Source organism: Temnothorax longispinosus, chromosome 7 (assembly GCF_030848805.1).
Source record: "Temnothorax longispinosus isolate EJ_2023e chromosome 7, Tlon_JGU_v1, whole genome shotgun sequence".
Classification (NCBI taxonomy): Eukaryota; Metazoa; Arthropoda; class Insecta; order Hymenoptera; family Formicidae; genus Temnothorax; species Temnothorax longispinosus.
The window spans coordinates 4,300,578-4,320,954 of NC_092364.1; the positions used below are offsets into that span (position 1 = coordinate 4,300,578).

The following is a 20,377-nucleotide window of genomic DNA, read 5'->3' on the forward strand; positions in this document are numbered from 1 at the left end:
GTTAGTCGAAAATAAAGGTGAGAATATTATAGGAAAAAAGAGAGTGAAGTAATTAGAGAGAAAGGAGGAAATCACTGAATGAAGAAAAAAGGGAGTATATGTGACACATGAGTTGCAGTTGTCTCGCTACATGGGTCCGATAGTAAAGATCTGTTTAGAGAAATACTTTAATTTCTCTAAAATTAGAAAGCAGAGATATGAGAGGTTTCATTTAGAACTACACTGAGCTCTAACACGATGTATTACAAGTTATTATTATTATTATTAGATTATTTATATTAGAAAGTTAAACTGAAAGTTGTTAGAACATGAAGTGATACCGATACCTAAGGAAAAAAGAAAACTCCATGTGATCGCGAATCAATATCTATACATTTTATCGATAAAAATATTTCGTCATAATTTAAATTCAACAAGAATAATAACAACTCTTATATAAAAAGTATCTCTTTTTTTGAAAGTTTGAATATCCCATTTTTACTGTCCAGCCTAATTAACAAAAGTTATTAAGTTTCTTTAAAGTTTCGATTACACCGTCAAAAGTCAGCACCGCGCTTTTTTGCCCCCCCCCCCTCTCTCTCTTTCTGCTCATTTTTTCTTTTCCATTATATCCTTTGTGCGACATATTTACTTCGAAAATAATGAGCGGGTTGTGCAAGTACGGAAGAGCCGGTGCTCGTTATCTCTTTTTGACATATCTCCTTACAAGTCCAGTGCCTTCCTCTTTCTACTCTTTTCAGATTGATTTACGTAAAAAGACACGTGAATCGCATAAAAATACGTACGTCAGCATGAAAATACACTTACAAATGAACTTGCATATATAGAACAAAAAAATTCCACGTAGGAAAGAAAGGAAAAGACACATTTCTCTCGTTGCCTTTTCATCTGTATAATGTAAATCGTTTTTCGCTCGTCTACCTTTGTCTATATATAAATATATGGTCGTTTAACTTAAAATTCTAGTAAAAAAATAAAAAGATCTCTTATGCAAGACTAAGCAAATCGGCTGTTAATACGTAATGTTATTTCTTGTACGAAATGTTCATTTAATTTAAAAAAAAATATTAATTTACATTACATTCTGAATTAGTATAATATGCCATTAAAATGAATTACGGGAACTTGATATAAAAAACGTCAATTGTAATAAAATATTAATTACGTACTTTGTATAATTTATGAAAATAAGTTATAAAAAGCTTATCGTATAAATTTAAATAACGTTAAAATACCTCGTGGGAGATAATCTACCATGATATATAATTATATCTCCGGGATTTAATTCACGAAGCGCGAATCGGGGGGGATGGAGAAAATTTAAATTTTAGCACCGCCGCGAAGTTTACGTCGTTCATTATCACCCCTCATCGACCCGGGAACAATGAAAGTATTAAATTTGATATCGGGCATCGCGACGGCCGGTTAATCGGGAAGAAAATCCCGAGTACGGGATAAGAACTGCGATAATTAAATGCGCGATTCCCGATTCGGTGAACGATCGAGCGACGTCGATAACCGATGGGGGAGCACAATGGCCGCGTTTCCGGTTCCGGAACGCATTAAGCTTGTTATCGCGCTCAGCCAGCTCGATCCGCTTGAATCTACCCGTCATTGTGCATCGATGAGAAACCCCGCACGCATCGTTCACGAGAGTAGACGTCGATTATTTCGACGGAGAAAAGGGAACTCCGCCAGATATTCCAGCGGTGAATAGAGAGATACATCGCTGAACATTGCCTTTCTGAGGGGTAAAATCAAATTTCTTCCCCGTAAAGATAAATGTTGATGGAATATTTGAGACTTGCCAAACGCAAGTTACTGTCCGTTAGTGTCACCAAGTGACAAAGTTAATATATCCACCCCTAAAAGGAAAGTTACGTCCCCTAATCCTCGTGTTCTGATCGCTCTCTTTCGACTTTTCGCGAGGCGTCACCACAGAAAGAAAGCAGCATCGTCGAGATAATCCAGAAGGATAGAGCAAACGTCGACTTTGTCATCCTCTTTGGAGCTGGGTCAGTCTATAAACGAGCTCGGCATCGTCTTCTTTGGGGGATCGAAGGAGAGCCAACGAGAATGAAGATAACGAGAATTGAGGTTCCTTCGAGGGTGAAAGAGATGCCTGGCGACGCGCTTGACTCCTCCCCGAGGAACTCTTCGAGCAGGAACGATTATTCGAAGGACAGGTATAGGCACCAATCTGAGCGAGAAAATCTCCTTTGGTTTAACCAATGGAGTTCAACAGTGTTCAACAATCACGTCATATCTGGCGTGAAATGATTTAGCCATTACAACCATTTACGTAAAAAATCAAAGATTATGTTTCTATTAAAGACTAATTTTTATATACAATATGAAGAATAGGGTAAAGAAAGCCGTAACAGGATGTTCGTGTTAAATTATTTTTAATATTTTTAATCATTTTTATAATTTTTTCTAAAATTAATTTAAAGAAAATTTGTATTTTTTTAAATTAAAGTAGAAGGTGATTATAAATGCTTGTAAAATTATTTTCATAAAGCAAAAAATCACTTTCTTATTACTAATTTCCTTTATCTTTTTTCTCAAATCTTTACCGAAATATAGAGTTAGATATTCGAAAGATAATTTCAATTATATATTTGTTAATCTAAAATTTCCCTTTTTACGGAGAATTTTGTGAAATTCTCTTGAATAAAAAGAAAAATTTTGCGAGTATCTAAAATTTTTAAATTATCTTACAAGAAACCAGAAATTGGGGCCATTGAAAAGGACTTTCATAGCGGAAGAGCGTCCTACCCAAAAGGTCTCTCACAGAAATATCTTTCGAGCATCTGCCAAGGAAGAGTCCTTTTTAGGAATAGCTACGAGGGTTGTGAAATCCAGCGATTGTTGCCAAGGTGGATACCGACCGAAAAGGGCACGATGGTTTCACGAGTGGCCGACGAGTGGGACGAGAAGGAAGAATCGAGGGAAAAGGGGGAAAGAAGGGACGCCGCGCTGGAAAGAAATGAAAGAGGGCAGGATGGAGAAAGAGAGAGAGAAAGAGAGAGAGAAAGAGAGGGAGAAAGAGATAGAAGGAGGGAAAAGGAAGGGGAAACGATAGTCGGCTGCGTGGTGGAAGGTTCGCATTAAAATTCAAATATCACAGCCGAGGAAGAGCCCTCACTTTGAGGTCCGTAGAGCACAGTGGGCCAATATGAATACATTACAACGTGTTTGCATCCAGCCCCGGACCGGTAATACCTTCTATTAGAATCATGCCGCCGCATTTTAATACGACGGGATAGAAGAAGTACGATGCGAGCAAGTTGTTCGGAAACGAAGATATTCCATTCGTATGTCCAACAACCGACTCGTGTCCAGCACAACCTTAAATAATCCGACAGATAGAGGAAATAATCCAGTAGCGATTAACGACACCTGTGACGTAATCTTTGTTAATAGACGTTATTATAACGTAGCATAGACAAGCTCAGCAAACTTCTCGCGGACAGGTTTCAAGTGAAGTCAATAGTAATAGTCAATAATATAATACTTGTCAAGCCGGATATATCATAAACGCACGTTTCCAAGGCCAATCCGTCTCGGTATATTTTTTATTTAGATAATATTTAAATATTATTGTAATCAATACATGATATGTATCGTGCCTATTTTATAGATGTTATATATTACAAGATGATTGCACGTATAGGTACCTAATATTCTGACGATTATTGCTTGAATCAAAGACAAAATTGCCATAATAACTCATGATTTGAGTATTTAGCGTTCAAAATACAATATCGTGAAAATTTTCTGTTAATATCGCAAGTAATAACAAAATAATTGACCAAATCCTTGAAAGAGGAAGAAACACCTACTTGCTACATCTCATGCGAATAATACGAGCGTAATGCGTGTCATAACTCTGTTTGCAATCTAAATTCAAGATTATTTGTCGATTCGATGACGAGTAATCAGTGACATAACTTCCTCTAGAGAGTGGCAATCAACAATCGCGGCACAAGGACGACGTGAATCTACGTTGTCGTTATATGTATACATATATATGCATGTATACATATATGATATGTATAGCTATATACATAGAACAATGTATTATCTTGCATAATACTCAAAATTTATTTTTCGCTGATAAGGATAATATTGCGCCACCAGCTTTATTACATCCATCTAACAGCTCTGTTTATGTTTTTAATTGACTCGCCGAGAATGCAATCAGCCACGTTGCAGCATGACTAACCGATATCGTTCGCCTGTACTGAAATGCAACTGGTCAATGTAACAGAAACACACCGCACGATGCATGTATCAGTGAGAGATACGTGCTTCGGATTTGACCAAATTCGCTGAAAACCGAATTAGTCACCAGCTGAGAATATTTATAGTATTTGTTCAAACGTTGATTAATCACCGTGAAATATCACATGAAATATATTTCCGAACATTTAAATAAACAAATTATATTGTATTAATCTTTTAGAGATTTTATTCTTTATAACATTAAAAATTAATTTTATCTTACATTTGCTTCTTTTCTTTTAAAATAATATCTTCTTTTTTTAGGAAGTAGAGAAAAATTGATGAATCTCTATTTATATGCCGCTATTCAAATTAGACAGAAGAAAACTTTCTGAATTTGCAAAAAATTCGATATCAATTACATTGACACTAAACCGTATGATTATAGGCATATTATGGACAACCTGAACCATTTAATAAAATGATAGCATCCGTGTGGCATGTTTGACTTGCATTAATAAATCGATAACCTCTCTTGTTTCTCCAACAAGCTCATTCATTTACGTATTCACATACGTTTATCGATCGACACAATGATAACGACGTTTATAATCTATGAAGAACACAGTGCGCGGCTACTTCGCCGTAAATTAATAATCGCTCCGAGGAGAACTTTAGCGATGTTTACCAGTGTTCAACTTCCGAGAAAGGAAATGCTCCATGGAAACTTCGACATGGTTGTTGAATCATTTATCAGCGCACGCAGCCTTAATTTCCATATTTAATAAAACCTGTAGTAATTTTGTTCTTGATATACGGGTATTAATTTCTTATTAAGTGGCGACATTAAAGAGGAAGCTTTGCTTTAAAGTAAAGTATAATAAACATATAATTAATATTCGTGTACCACTTGAAATATATCCGAAAAAAGTAATTTTATATATTTTGTATAAATATAATTATTATATACTACATTTTCAAAAATGTTATATCAATTTTCTATCATTAAAAGACACAAAGGATAAAATAATCCTTTGTGTCTTCTACTGGACTAGAAAAAAAAAATAAAATAATTTATACAAAATTATTTGTGTAATCGCGCTTTGTATAAGAGTAAAACGTTTTTAAACAAAATCGATTTTATTATACTGAAATTGTTTACATTTCGTCGAACAAAAGACATTTTCTAATTGTCGGCATGAAAAACAGCATACCTAAAAATAGAGGCGTCTGAAAAATTCCACGTGACAATGCATGCCCCCATTCCCTCGACGGAGTCTACCTATTATTCTCCTACTACGTTGTTTTAACGGTAAAACGAGCCGCTCGTCATATTAATTACACTCGAAACGTGCGCCAGCCGAGGTCATTTGTTAACCCTGCAGACTCATCTGATATGAAATCGCGACGCTAGCCGTGAGAGAACGTATGGAGCGGACAGAGAGAGAGGGAGGAGCGAGAGAACAGAAGCCACGAGAGGCTTATCTGCCTCGCACGTATGTCGTATTATTTTCGCAGGCCGCACAAAATTAGAAGAAAAGTTAATTTGGTCGGAAATAGGGTCGCGAAATTAAAAGATCCACTTGGCCTATACGGGTGATCTCGTATCGCGGTATCGCGAGGCAACTGGATCGGACAGATCTCATTACCTAACAAAAGTTGCAGATAATCTTAAAAGGTTTACGAAAACTTTATAGAAATAATCGTAAAACATTCAAACGTTTCGATCTCGCGTTTTTTTCCATACGTGTAAAAATATGCGCCGACCGACATTCCTCAGAATTGGAAATACTTTTCGTGTTCCTTAAAAGTATATTGAAAGTATTTTGTGGATTGTACATCATGTGAAACGTGTGTGTAGAAATGTAATTAATTTATATATTATACTAAAGTAAAAAGAAAACGTTAATTATATAATAGAGAAAGTTATAACACACACAGAATTATATAAATGAACCATATATTAAATGTCCATTATAATGCACTTTTTCTTTTCCGACTTTTATGTAATAAAAACTTCGGAAAGACTATACCGCGTGTGGTTTCTGTACTTATTCTCCAGTTTTATTTTTCTCGATTTCGGAAACAGTATCCCTCGCGCGCGAGCTATACAATAAATCAGAAGCCACGAAACAAAAGTGCGAGCCAGCAGCCGTGTACGATTGCCGCAAGCAAGGAGTCATTGCCATCCGCCCGCCCATCGCGGGCTCCTTCTTTCCCAGATTGCCGCCATTCGTCTAGCCACCTAACAGAACTATAAATCCACGACGTAAATGGAGGGTTTCGATAGTACGTTCGAGAGTAAATAGATTCGTCGTGATGAAAATCCGCGCGACGGCGAACTTGGCTGAAGAAGTAAAACGCGCGCACGGATCAAGAGCGAAAATGAAGGGTCGACGAAATAAAATATCCACTCATCCGTTGCCTTCGCGCGCGTTACGACAGTTTACCGTCTTAGTACATGATTCGCTGACTACAGGAAAAGCCGAGTGACAAATGAAAGGGTCGATAAGTATAAAGGACTTCTTATACCGTACGCTCAATTTTCTATCGTAAAAGGATAAGATATAATAAAGGCTGCAAAGAGTAATAAAGGTATAACGATAGTTCTCTTTGATAAATAACGCAGAATAATGCAACGTATTTATAGTGATGTGAAATACTATGTTCAGTATGTTCGCTATTCGTATATAAATATAAGAGATATAATACCGCAAAAATTTCAAGAATCTGGGCCAAACCGCATTATCGTTATAATGCATCATATTATGAGAAGTAGATAATAATAATAATATGCGGGGAACGTATAGAGATCTCTCTTATTCAATATATTTACCTTGCGATGCAAATTGCGTATTAAACGTCCGACAGTAACGATATATCGCCGGAAGATATAGCCGATGTAAAACACGAGTTCGCGGAAGCTTTTCGCGGCGTTTTCCATATTTTTGACAGTTTCCCTGCGCCCTTTATTTCGCTTTTCCATCCGCCACTTCCTCTTCCACCATATACGTCCACCGTAATTACGAGCAAACGCGAGAAAGATTGCAGCGTCATCGCGATTAAATCTCGCTTCTTTACTGATTCTTTTCTCTCCCTCGTCGCGTCAATATACATATACAGCGGTACGAGCCGCACGGCGAGTCTACAAAACGTAAAAGTACCTCAGCGAAAACGTTTTTGCGAAATTATTGCGGAACAAAATTGGACCGCGGTTTAATCCATATTAGTTCGCCGTCGCAAATTCCAGCTATATTCTGAATTTAAATCTCCGACCGGGTTTTTTACATGGATATTCAAAAGAATAATTTCAGCCTACCCCGAGATATCATGATAACGAGCGCAATTGTGATAGCGATACCGGCGAATAAAATTACTTTGCTCTCGCAAGGGTAATTTTGCATCACAGGGAAAAGACTTTATATCTAGTTGAAATCTAAAAAAGGAATAATACATATACAATTTAATTTCAGTCGTGAAAGGCTCGTTGCCTATACATATCGATTATGTTCTTAGACGTTGAAGTATAATGCACCGTAGATCAAGATCGTCCAAAACAAAAAAGACAAAAGTAAGAGATCGTTCCCTTTCTTTATAATCATGATAATTAAGCATTACAAAACGATATCGCGCGTATATCGTACTCGCGCTCTATCGAATTTCTCCCTTGATGAAATAAGTCGTTACCAAGGATGAGGCGCGGCTGGTAAACTGATTTTCTCGCCTTTTTCAGCAGCGATGTATCGTGAGAAGTTTCCCCTTCCGTCACGAAACGAGATTTCTCGCTGAAAGTTCCGCGCCGTGTGCGTTTTTCCCTCCCCTTCTTTTTATTCCGCTGCTGCGAGGGAAAGGTATGTCCTAATAAGTCGTACGCGACTCCGTAGAAAACGCTCGGATCGCGCCCCGCGTTGAAGAAACGCGCCCGACACGGACGAGCTCCATCGAAAGGGAGAGAGAGAGAAAGAGAGAGTGCCGGTCAAATCCATAAACGGCGTCTAAAGTCAGGTCATTGTCTCCATTAGACCATCTAGAGCAGAGGTACTATACGCGTTGTTACGCCGCGCAGGCATGGCACATGCAAGCGTTGTGCAGAATCGTTAATGCGTATTTAGCGAGAAGCATCAGAGCACCGAAAAATAAACTGCCTCTAGGGATTCAAACATATATCTATTAAATTCATAATTATACGCAGTAAATATAACAGCAGTTGTTATAAATATGCTATAACCATGATATAGCCATATTCCATCCTGCAGTCACATATTATTAAATCAACGATTTATGTAATTTTGATATATTCACTCATATTGTTCTCTTCTTCCAAAATTATTGACTTAAAAAAAAAATTTTTTTTAAATTCATTTTTTCATTAAGATACGTTCGCGGTTTCGTGAAAAATTATAATCAATTTAAATCATCGACGAAAGAATTATAATTCATATTATTTATATAGGAATTAAATTTCGTCCGTTAATTGCAACTGAGAGATATCTCCAACTCTGCAGAAAAAAAAATCTCAATTATATTCACGTATTCTCTAATACTCTCACCTGCCGTTAATCCTGCTACTTTGTAGATTACATTTTACGCTTTTGTATATAATCAAGACATGACAAATCAGAAAAAATGGAATGGAATGGTTCTATCTAACGGGAAAAAATGGACATCCGAGATTCGACTGTACTTTCGGCGGCAAGCCCCATCGCGGCTTAAGATACTACTTTCGAAGTTCAAATCACCGTGTGGTTCGGTAAGCTCGGAGCACGAACAAATACAAGTTTCTGGATCCCTTATAAAACTTGCTACCCGTTACGTTACGAGGATTCACGGCTAAACAAAGCCGCTTTTGCAGTATGCCTCGTCCGATATACGACGGACCATGTCACAGCCATGCATAAAATCATGGGATACGCGAACGTGACGTAGAATAAATCCATGGTGTTATATTACGCTTCTCGTAACTGCGATGTGTGTACAGATCATATATAAAACATCGAGAAAAACAAGGAGTACAATACGCGTCTGCTAAAGCATGTTACTTTGTGAGATTGCAAAATTTTGTAATAATAATTTTAAAACAAAAATAATTTCATAATATATAATATATAATTTTATAGCTTTATAATTTGGTAATGATGCCGTCCCCTTTGCCTCTTTTTCGAGAAAACGTCGAGAGAGCCGCACTAATCGAAAATAATGATCATAAAGATATGTATCGTACGCCGTCTCTCAAGTCTTTCTCTCGTTAATGAAATTTCTTTGACGAACGATGAATATTCAAGCCTGAGAAATTCCAATCGCTCCTTAAACGTACGCGGAAACAGCTCAATAAAAAGTAATTTCCCACGCCAACGCGGAAACGTGCATCGGCGTACGTCACATCGGCCAGTTCGAACGCCGGAAAATCGATCAAAGTTCTTTTTTTATCAAAATAAACGCATATATCTACATACGCGTATTAAAATAGCCACTGGTGCGATTCTTGCTGATGGCGTATCAAGCCGTTATTCTAGAAATTCCTTTATTGTGAAAAAAATACAATATCTATCTTCGATTGCCACATTTTACAATGAGAAAAGCTGAAACTATAATAAGTTTCGCGAATCCAATTTAATATATCGAAACCTGGTTTCATATCTATTTAACCGAATACATACATGTAGCATACATATGCAGGTATTCAACAAGCGTGTAGCTTTAAACGTTATTGAAGGTTCAAATATATTTATTAAAAAAAACGAGACTTTTAAAAAACAAGCCTTGTAAAATTAATCGCAATTACGATTCAAATCAAACGTCGCGAATATATTTCCATCGCGCGTAGACTGCAAATAAAAATGGAACTAAATGTCGCATCAATAATTTTCAAATAAAACATTTTCTCGCGCTTGAATTTTTTTTCTGCAATTAACCTCCTTTTACACTTTTTGCACTTAGCCATTTCCCTTTCGTATATCGTCGTGTAATTTATCTTTATCTGAAATAAATGATAATTCTCCTTATTTCTCTCTCGCTCACGATTCGTGACGAAAAATTCCCCGTGGCCGCGGTCAAAAGCGAAGCGCAGCCTCGCTGCGAGCTGCAACGGTTGACTTCCTGCGTTCGATTCACGCCTCACGGGCAAACGCATGTCGCGTACGAATTTGCATGCGTACACACACGTATATACGCGGCGGCGGGCGGTGCACGGGACGAGGTACGCGAGGGAGAATAAATGTATTTACTCAAGGGCACGGGTACATGGACTCTCGCGAGTACATAGAGCACGATAGAGGGAAACGAGACAGAAACGCGGGTGGCGGGGATCGAGGGGGAGCGAGAGACAGGGCGAACGAGCATAGGCCGAAGGCCGAGGAGTGCCATCCGATATATTGCATTACAGGGCGTCTATCGATTCACTGGAAGCTATCAGCTTTCGTTGCTAGGCGATATCTCGATGATATCTGCGCGAAAGCGAGACAGGGAGGAAAAGAGGGTGCGAGAGAGAGAGGATCTTTCTGCACAGTCTCCGGGTACATCTTTCTTTCTCTCCGTCTTTCAAAGGCAGCGCAAAATGCAGTACTGTATCTAGGGATTTCGAGTGATTATTATCTCTTCTCGCGAGAGTTGGCTAATCCACGGTAAAAAAAGAATGTAGATCACGATTACAAAATAATAGAATTAAAACTAGCTTTTTCTTTTTAAATTGCAGATAACATTTAAATAAAAATGTTTTATTTAAACAAACTAGAATTATTCTAATAATTTCGTTTTATTAGCATTAGAAATTTCGCAAATGTTTGACGAAACATCGAGAAGTCGAAAATTAATGAGACGTTAAATTTAGTAAGTATATTTTTTGTTTCTAGCGTTTTGCGCAATTATAAATTGCGCAAATATATATTTTATTCTATTTCTATATTAAGAAATTAAATATCAAGTGAACTTGGTCTAAAAAAAATTTGTTGAAAATCAGAAATAATGCATTCGTGCATTTTAATCACGTCTGAGTCCTTATCGTTTTCCGATGTAACACGAATGCATAGAAATTTCAGTATCGGGATCGCATCGTAAGTCGATTTAATGCCGCGTCTAACGTATGCCATGAATCATATGCAAAGATATAAACGTTTGCTGTAACGAGCGTAGAAACATTAATCTGCCAGGTTCCTAGTGATATACGCGTTGGTCAGGTATTTTCAAACAAAATCGATAGTTGCACGAACGGCGCGATTCGTGTCACGCTTCGAAAACAGAAAATCTTGTCTGTTTGCGATTAGAAGGCTTGTTACGAACATTATAACAGACATAAATAAAATCTTATTGTGTGTATTATAATTAATTTCCTCAACGTATAAAATTTGTACTTTACCTAAGAGTTGTTATATCACATTGTACAATAGCAAACGTATAATGTAAATTTTAATTCCCAAATAAAATTCTTTATAAAACAATATCTCTAAAATTAATTAAAAAACAATACGAGATATATATAGAATTATTTCAACTCTGTAAATTATCGCATATTAAACCACTCGGCTATATATGCCCAAATAACTGTGTCGGTGAATGTTACTTCGACACACGGTGCATGGGAAGGATCATAGTGTTTTAACAATCAGATTTGGATCACGAACCGGATTATCATATTTCCGTGAAAAGAATTGCGCCGCAATAGCAGGATACCCGCAGCTATATTTGTATGTGCAATATGCGTTATCGCACGTAAAAACTTCGATAAACATTCGTAAAATGTTCGATTCTATGTGTTTCCACACGCTCGGCATTCACAAATAAATCAACACGAACGCCGCCGTATGCAGAGACATGTAAATATGCATGTAATCGTCAGTTCAAATCCTTTTTAACCACCCACATCATCGTGTAATGCGCTTACGAAACGGCCAATTTAAGCGTACCAATTGTCAATTGTAAAAAAATTCTTTGATAAAAAAGCGACAAAGAATTGAAAAACATTAAACCAACGATATTTTGCAGTAAAATTTTATTCCATGTTAAAAAGAGAATTCTAAAGCAGATTTAGTCTTGAATCTGATTGGAGATTATCCTTTTCTCAAAATAAAATAATATTTTAAAATATTTGCAATATTCAATACATATAGCAATTTTGCAGCTTGTATTAAAATTGTAAAGCAAAATTTATTCAAAGTAAAACGAAGATTAATGTTTTGTTACTCTTTTGCATTCCTAGAACTTGATCTCAAAATCCATAACTTTTTACAATGCGCTGTTGATGTATTAATATTAAAATACAATTGTCATGTCTCTCTCAGGCTCTTAACGTTCGGAACAGCGCGAAAAAACTCTTTGCACTGCACCGTTTCTAAACTCCCTGTATAAAAACAGTCACGATATGTGACTTGGCAACTGCAAACGCGACTTGTTCGTTAAATGCACTCTTATTCGCGTTCTTCCTCCGGCACTCTCGCTTCCTTTTGCTCGTAGGCAGAAAAGAAACAAAGGAAATAAAGCGAATTAGTATTAGGCGGTACGTGGTCGCGGCCATGCGAAAGTCGAGGTCGCGAGGTCGCGAAGCCGTGTATGAAATTAATTCGACGCACGTGTATGATGCCCGTAATTATCTATTCCTGAATGCACTGACGTGGTCTCTCAAGAGAAGAATGAGTCTGCTATTTGGATAAAGAAAATTATGCAATCCTCGCTTCGTCATCAATTTCAGCGTATTAGAATTGTAAATTCTACTTTTATCTTTAAAAAAAAAAAGCACATGTAGTTTTGCTATTTCGCGATAAAGTTGGAACTTGTTTCGCAACAACATGTTTTGCGTCCGCTAAATGCTAATGCTATCGCACGTCTACAATGAATAATAACGTGTGATAAGTCGTAACTTACCGCCGGATATACCGACAGGTGACTTTGGTGTTCAAAATTCGCGATACCGTAAAAAATTACGGAATATCACGGAAATGTTACACCATGCAAACGATGTGAAACGAACTTCTGATTCGGAGAACAGGATCGCAGAACGTGTGTGTCTGTGCGTGTGTGAGCACAATCATAAAATTATCAAATCGCCTCGTCACTTTCGAATGAGAGTCTCGAAGTTTCAAACACACGCGTGTAATTTAGCGGCAAAACGTGAAGCCTTTCTCCCTCCATCTCTCTCTCCGTCTCTGTCTCCGTCTCTCTGTCTCTTCCAAACTCGGCCTACATATGTCACGCCAGTTTTAGTTTCCATCGGCGCATAACCGCGTGTGATCCTCGCTAATTGGATGAATGGTTAATACACCGTAAACTTTTGCCACGCTTCGTTCCTCGTCGTCCTATTATACTCTCCGGTCCTCTTTCTTGCCTCCCTTATTCGCTCTCATCCTACTTTTTCGATTTCTACATCCGTCAATGGCTTCTTTTTCATCCTGTTCATGTCTTTTCCGCCCACCAATTTCCGAAACCAGTTTTTAAACGGATGTATGTGTACATTCATGTATATGTATAATATGTCAGAAACCGAGAAACCACGTGTAACGGATTCAAAACAAACGTTGCGGTACGTATACCGAAGAGACCTCGTTTTCTCGAGACCTCCTTTTGAAAGAGTTGAATCGGTTCTACAGAAAGGTAACACTTAAATAAAAACCGATGTTTATATGGGAACAAAAGGTAACATGCTTGTTTTAAAAAATTTCGAATCTTGTAAATCTAAACTTGTGTAATTTTTATTCAATATTTATTATTTTATTAATCTTATTATTATAAATCACTAATAAATAATAACAAATTATATTTTGTAGGATTTTTGAAAGTGTTTCTGTGTCACAAAAAATCCATAAAAATTCATATACCATCTTTAAGGTTTCAAAAAGTGATTTCTATACTTACATAAGCCGAAACTGTTGCAATTTTTCTTTCTTTAAGTGTTGAAACGTCAGGAGAAAACTGTAAAATACGATTGTGCGAAAAATCGACTGTGCCTTAAAAGGTCCACGCCGCGGTGTCCGCGCAGCGTTAATGAATAATCACAAATAAACAATCACATAAATCAATGATAATAATTATCGTTAATGTGTTATCGTTTCGTGATAATCGAATTAAAATTTATGACCTGGCTTGCGCGGGTCATAAATCTTTTATTGCTAATAATTAAGCAGAGCTGTCGACAGACACGTGACAGAAGTTATCGGAAATTCAGTTAAAAAATGAGCTGTTGTGCGAGTATATGATGCAAGCATTTTTAGAGGATCTCACCTGTCGAGATGAGATAACTCAGCCGCGAAGAAACAGATAGTACTCGAATGTCACACCGGATTCCGACATGTCTATGCAACAACGTGCGAGATATGTGCCGGAAACAGGTATCGACAGAATGTGTAGGTGCATCGTCCGAATATGCAGCGAAATATGCGACAGCGCAGAAACTTTCATAAGGAGACTGGAGGTACTCGAGGAATTCATCGAATAAGTATAGAAGAGACATATCGGAAATCGCGCGCGCGCGCGCGCGCTTGTTGAACATTGAACGAGAAACTGAAGTGTGCTTTCAATTCGCTCACAGAGCCCGCCCTCTTTCATAATTAAACATTTTCACCATTAAGTACTTTTGCAATTAATTCTTAAATTAAGATCTGATTAAACTCGAATCAACTTGAAATTAAATGAAGATGTCACCCCGTGCACGCGATTCGGAAACCCTTTAACTTCTCGAAATCCCTTAAATTTTTAATCATCAGAGAAAGTTCACCGCTTCCACGACGTCTCTGCATAAAACAAAGATAGAAAGTGCTATTGGATGAACGCGACTATTTTCTTATTTTCCCCGACAACGCCTTAAAGCAACTAGCATTCATGGCGATGTGCAAGCAGTGCAAGTCGTTACGAATAAAATTCTTCGCGCTTCCAATAAAATGGAAGTATTCCATGACGAGATATTTCGCGACGCGATCTTTTCGCACGCGTCGCGAAAGTAAAACCGCTGAGTCGGGCGCGCGAAAGAATCAGATGAATCCGGCAGCTGTATAAAGGAACAAGAAACTTGTCGCTGCTATTTCACTGGTCGGACGGGTAAAATTCCACTGGCTGCTACTAATCCTCGGCGATACCGAAACGGGACTCGCGGACTTTGTCTAGAAGAACAGGCTCCCCGTTCGTCAGAAACGGATACGCGACGCGGCGCCGAGCGGATTTCAGTTATGTCACGATCGAGCAGAAAAAAATCGGTCGCTAATTTTTACTTTCCCTCCAATTTTCCGCATAAAGTGTCTCATTTATCGCATGCTGAGAAGAAGAGTGTCACTTAAAAAGATCAATATTTAAAACATAAGATTGCAAAGCTTATGTAAATATATCACAATTAAAACAAAGCTTCATTCTGGAATAACAATTTTACAAAAATAATAAATGCAAGTGTATACTGTTCATGATTTCTGCTCGAACTTATACGGAATCTTTTCTGAAATTATAAATAACATTTTTCCCCCACTCTCTAAATCTGAATCAGTAAATAGTCACTGATATTAGTATAAAGTATGCCACTGATTCGAATCATTTACACTGATATCCGTGACTATTCAATGATTCAGAGTTAGAGAGCAAGATTTGAAAGAAATAATCGGAGATTTGATTATTTAAAATGCACGTGATAGTATTTACGAATATAATTAATAAAATAATCGTAAAGCTGTCTTTTTAAAATTATTATCTGATATTTACGAAGAGTTATCAATTTTATTAATTTTATCAAATTCATCGGTGAAATATATTCGAGTGTCGCGCCTATTACACGGGATGTAATTTTATCTCGATCGACTCCGCAAAATAAAGAATAATATCTCGTGCAATGAATTATTTGGATTATCCCGCAGATTTACCTCGTAAAACGTTGCATCATAGACTCCGATATGAAAACAGAGATAAATTTGCGGCGATCGCGCGTAATAATTCTTCCCGGGAAACGATATTTTCCACGAAAGAGATAATCTATGAAGATCTCGCCACCAGTTAAATCGCGACTTTCCTGCAATGCTGGTTGCATGAATCGGTTGAGATATATAAAACCCGCAAGGCGCTAACAAAGCGAGCCGTGCCGAGGGAAAGAGAGCAAAAACTACAACGAGATCTCGGAGTCTTTTAAAACCGTTCCCCTGTTTTAGCCGCCCGATATTACGTTCGCTTTCCGTGTGAGAGAGGAATACGTCCGTTGGAGCCGGCACGTTTTTCCAAATGCGCATATTTTTGCATGTATTTCTACGCCTAATAATGCTTACGCGGAGGTACAGAGAAATGAGAGAACGTCAAAAAATGTCGGAAAATATGAGTTATGAAACATTAAGCTGAAATTGTGAATTGTGATTAAAACGTTATCGCTGACATTCACAAAAAAAAAACATCCTTTGACGGAACAACGGCTTAAATTTCATATCTTTCACGTTCTTTGGGATTTTCCCATCGCTCGCGCTTTAAAATTACGGCTAATAATATCTCACGCAAAAATACTTACTTTCTCTAAAAATAAAATTGATAAAATTAATATAAATACGGTTGACAACAGTTATCGTCGAACGAACGAGTTCTACGTTTCGTTCCTCGCGTCGAGTATCACGGCGCTTTTTAACCGAATCGATTCGACGACCAGCATCTCACCGTCCACGAACAAAATCGGAGAAGAAACATTTAGGACCTTGAAACGGGACAGGTGATAAAACGCTAGTTCGCTCCACTTTTCGCCCAAGACACGCGACCATTAATCGAAACGAGAAAGGCTCGGCCTATAACGGCGAAACTTTCTAGCTGCAGCATGAAACGGTAAAAAGAATCTATCGAATAAATCGATAAACTCTCGTAACGTAACTTCTCACGTAAACATTAAGCGAGAACAAGCGAGAAAGCAGAGAAAGCCGAACCGGATCAGAATAATAACACAGAAAATGCGAGCGATATTAAAATCTTTTTTTTTTTTTTTATTTTTTTTATTTCAAGCAAGCCTGAAGTTTTCTTAAATGTCACGATCGAACTAACGACGTGTCTTTTTACAATTAATCGAACTGTAACGACTATATCTGCTAGAGTAATTAGCGGAAATTTACTCGGACAAATCTCTTTGCGATTTCCGCGCTCGGCATCGCGCACAACCGCTATTATTAATTTAATAAACGTTACGTCGGTCTAAATTGTTATTTAATGCAACGTCATGGAATTAACGCGCAAAATTTGGCCATTGGTTTTGCCGCTCGTATTATAACTCTCGGGCTGCTGTGTTCCTAGAATTTCGTCCGCACAAAACTGGCGACTCTGCGACGACTCGGCTTAACGAGTTTGTCGGTGCGGTTTATACTTAATACATTTTTTATGAGACGGAGAAATAATGTTCGCGGGATGCAGCATTCGGTAACCGCGGCGACCGGGGGAGGCACGTCAAGGAAAGTGAGATTCTCACGTCTCGATTCCGAGACAAACCGATTCATGCGTGAACCGCGTGTGTATACCACGCATTGTCCTCCTCGTTGCGACACACTCGTTTCGCACGACGCCCGACTTTTTGTTGCAAGTCAGATGATATCATCGAAGAAGAGTCACGACACACAAAGTAACGAATAGTGACTTTACTCGACGTTTTGTCGTCTCGCAAAACAGGATGAAGAGTGAACGCGAGTGTCTGCACGCGCCGAAAAGTTCTCGATTCTTTTACCGAAGGCCGTTCGAAGTGACGCGCAGTATTTATGGAAATGTGTACATGTGAAACATATATGTATGCAAAACGATTGTCAAGACGATTGCAAACGCGTGTCAGACTTTGACGTAAAAAAGGCTGTAATTGCGGTAATTTCATATTCCGTGAAAATTGTTTTGTTTGCCTCGTTTGGGGAAGAATGTACGTATCGCAAGATAGATAGAGAGAGAGAGAGAGAGAAAGACAATTAAATGTAATTGTTCATGACGCACGGGGTAAACGTAGATTATTCTCTGCGCATTTTCTCAAATAAATCAACGTTGTTCAGCGAGGTAATTGCTCACGCGTTATTTAATTAATGCATTTATAATTTGCATTGAAATAATAACTCGCTGATGTACACACACACCTTGGGGGTTTATTCATTAAACTTCTTTAAATCCGCGATTTTAGGAATAAATTAACCGATTGAATTTGCGCACACGTCCGCGGGGAATGCATTACGCAAATTACTTAAAATTACCGCGAATATTACTAAATATTAATATTTAATGTGCCAATTAACCGCGTATTACTATTAGAAATGACTATCTAATAGCCGGATATATAATTACGAAATTAATACGCAATTGAATTCGGTCGATGCGCATTAACATATAACGTCATTTCGCATTTGCAACCAACTTCAACCGAAACGCCATGATTGTCTTTTTGCATCGCGAAATTACGGCACCAGAAATTACGTGAAAATGCGCGAAGCGCATACACACCTACAACACTCCCGATATACATTTCGGGAGGATCGCTCCCGAATTTGTTAGCGAAATTGGCTCTCTTGTTTCGCGATACACAGCATTTACTGCTCTTTTCACGTCAGGACTCGCGAGAGATTATCCCAGACAGTACAATGTCCAAAATCGCGGGACGTAAGACGTCTCACGGTGTCGTACTCACCCGTCGTCATCGCGGCGCCGCAGGTTTCGCCCCAGGATGCGCTTCCCCCGACGATCGGGCAGGATTCCGGTCCTCGCGTGGTCCAGCTTCTGGCGCGAGAGGCAACACACTGCACTTTCGCGTACTTAATCGAGAGATTCACGACGGCTCTCGAGACACGGCGCGTTTGCCGCTGGATTCACTTTCGTCGGCGCGCCCGCGATCGCGACCGGAGCGGAGTTCCTCGCGGAATGGCCGATGGCCGTGTTGTGTCGTTCAAAGTCAAGGGAGAACGGCGTCGAAATTCAAGCGCGTCACGTGACGGCGCGGCGCGGCGTCCCTCCCGCGCCGCGATTGGCCGTCGCGCCTTTTCTCCCGCGCGCCTCGCCGCGAACCAGATGAATCGCGAGGATCTCTCCGGAATCGCGCGCGTGGGCGTTCGCTGATCTCTCCCGAGATCTTCGCGAGAGCACGAAATGCGCGAAACCTCTTTCGAACCACTCTCGAAATCGCGCAGGCACACGGTCGACGGCTCGAGCGTATTCGCGCGCGCACCTTCGCTCTCACAGATCCGAGGGAAACTTCATCGCCAGCCGAAAACTTGCGCCAAGATCCTCGCGGGAATGTCTTTCAGAATTCACCGAACGTGACGCCGAGCACACATACACACATTACACACTCGCGGAAATCTCGCGGGGGCGAGATTCGGGAGCGGCGCGAGTCAGTCCCGACACTCCCGACTGAAGTCGCAGTCGAATTCGAGTTTCGTCACGTGACGTCGCGCTCGCCCAATCGGGATCGCCGTAGTTTCGGTCGTTCGTGGTCGCCTCGATGGAAATTCGAAAGCGCCGAAGCCGCCGAAAACGTCGTGCGGGTCGGACTCTCGCGAAATCGCGGCACGTCGCGCTTTATTCCTCGCGGCTCGTGTCGACGTGTTTACGTCTCGCCCTCGCGTATAGACACAAGGCACCCGCGAGAGAGAAGGAACAACGATTACCGGTATATTCCTCCGCCGAGGGCGCCGACGGACGGCGAGAGGGAAAAAGGTTGGATACGTGTCGCGCGCTGCGGTACACCCGCGAAGGGAGAGACTCCAGGACGGGTCCTCCCGTCGCGCGAGAAAACAACACGCTGGTATAACGTCGTGGAAGGAAGGAAGGACGGGAGGCGACGAGCGAGCGAGCGCGGCCAGTTCCTGCGCCGCTCCGTTTTACTTCTCCCTCCGTCTCTCTCTCTCTCCCTTTTCTTCTCCCTCCCAACCCCCCGGGCGACGTACGTACACGCGCTACGGTATGCGAGCCACGCGGGGCTCACGTCGACCGCGTCTCGCGACAATTATACGCCGTGGACTCGTCATCGAGAGGAAAGAACGAGAGACATTGGGCGCACACGGGACGACGGGACATTGTACGACGCGACCTCCGCAATCCGCGGAAGGACTGTCGTCCGACTAGTTCACCCGCGCCCCGCCGTTGGCGTCACGGCCGGCGCGGCGCGGCGGCGGGAGTGAGAGCGAGGCTGCGCGCGAGCGCGACGGAGAGGGAGTGGGGCGGAGGAGTGGGGGGGCGAAGGCGCGAGAGAGTAGGATCGAAG

General features: G+C 39.9%; 1 protein-coding gene across 1 annotated transcript in view; it reads right to left on the minus strand.

The window, feature by feature from the left end:
* Alpha-man-iib (alpha-Mannosidase class II b) overlaps positions 1–19,153 on the minus strand; it is a 144,952-nt gene extending 125,799 nt beyond the window's left edge. The window contains exon 1 of the mRNA XM_071783910.1: positions 18,806–19,153. The gene's annotated coding sequence lies outside the window, so the exon portion shown is untranslated. The remainder of the gene's footprint in view (positions 1–18,805) is intronic.
* Positions 19,154–20,377: the final 1,224 nt, after the last annotated feature.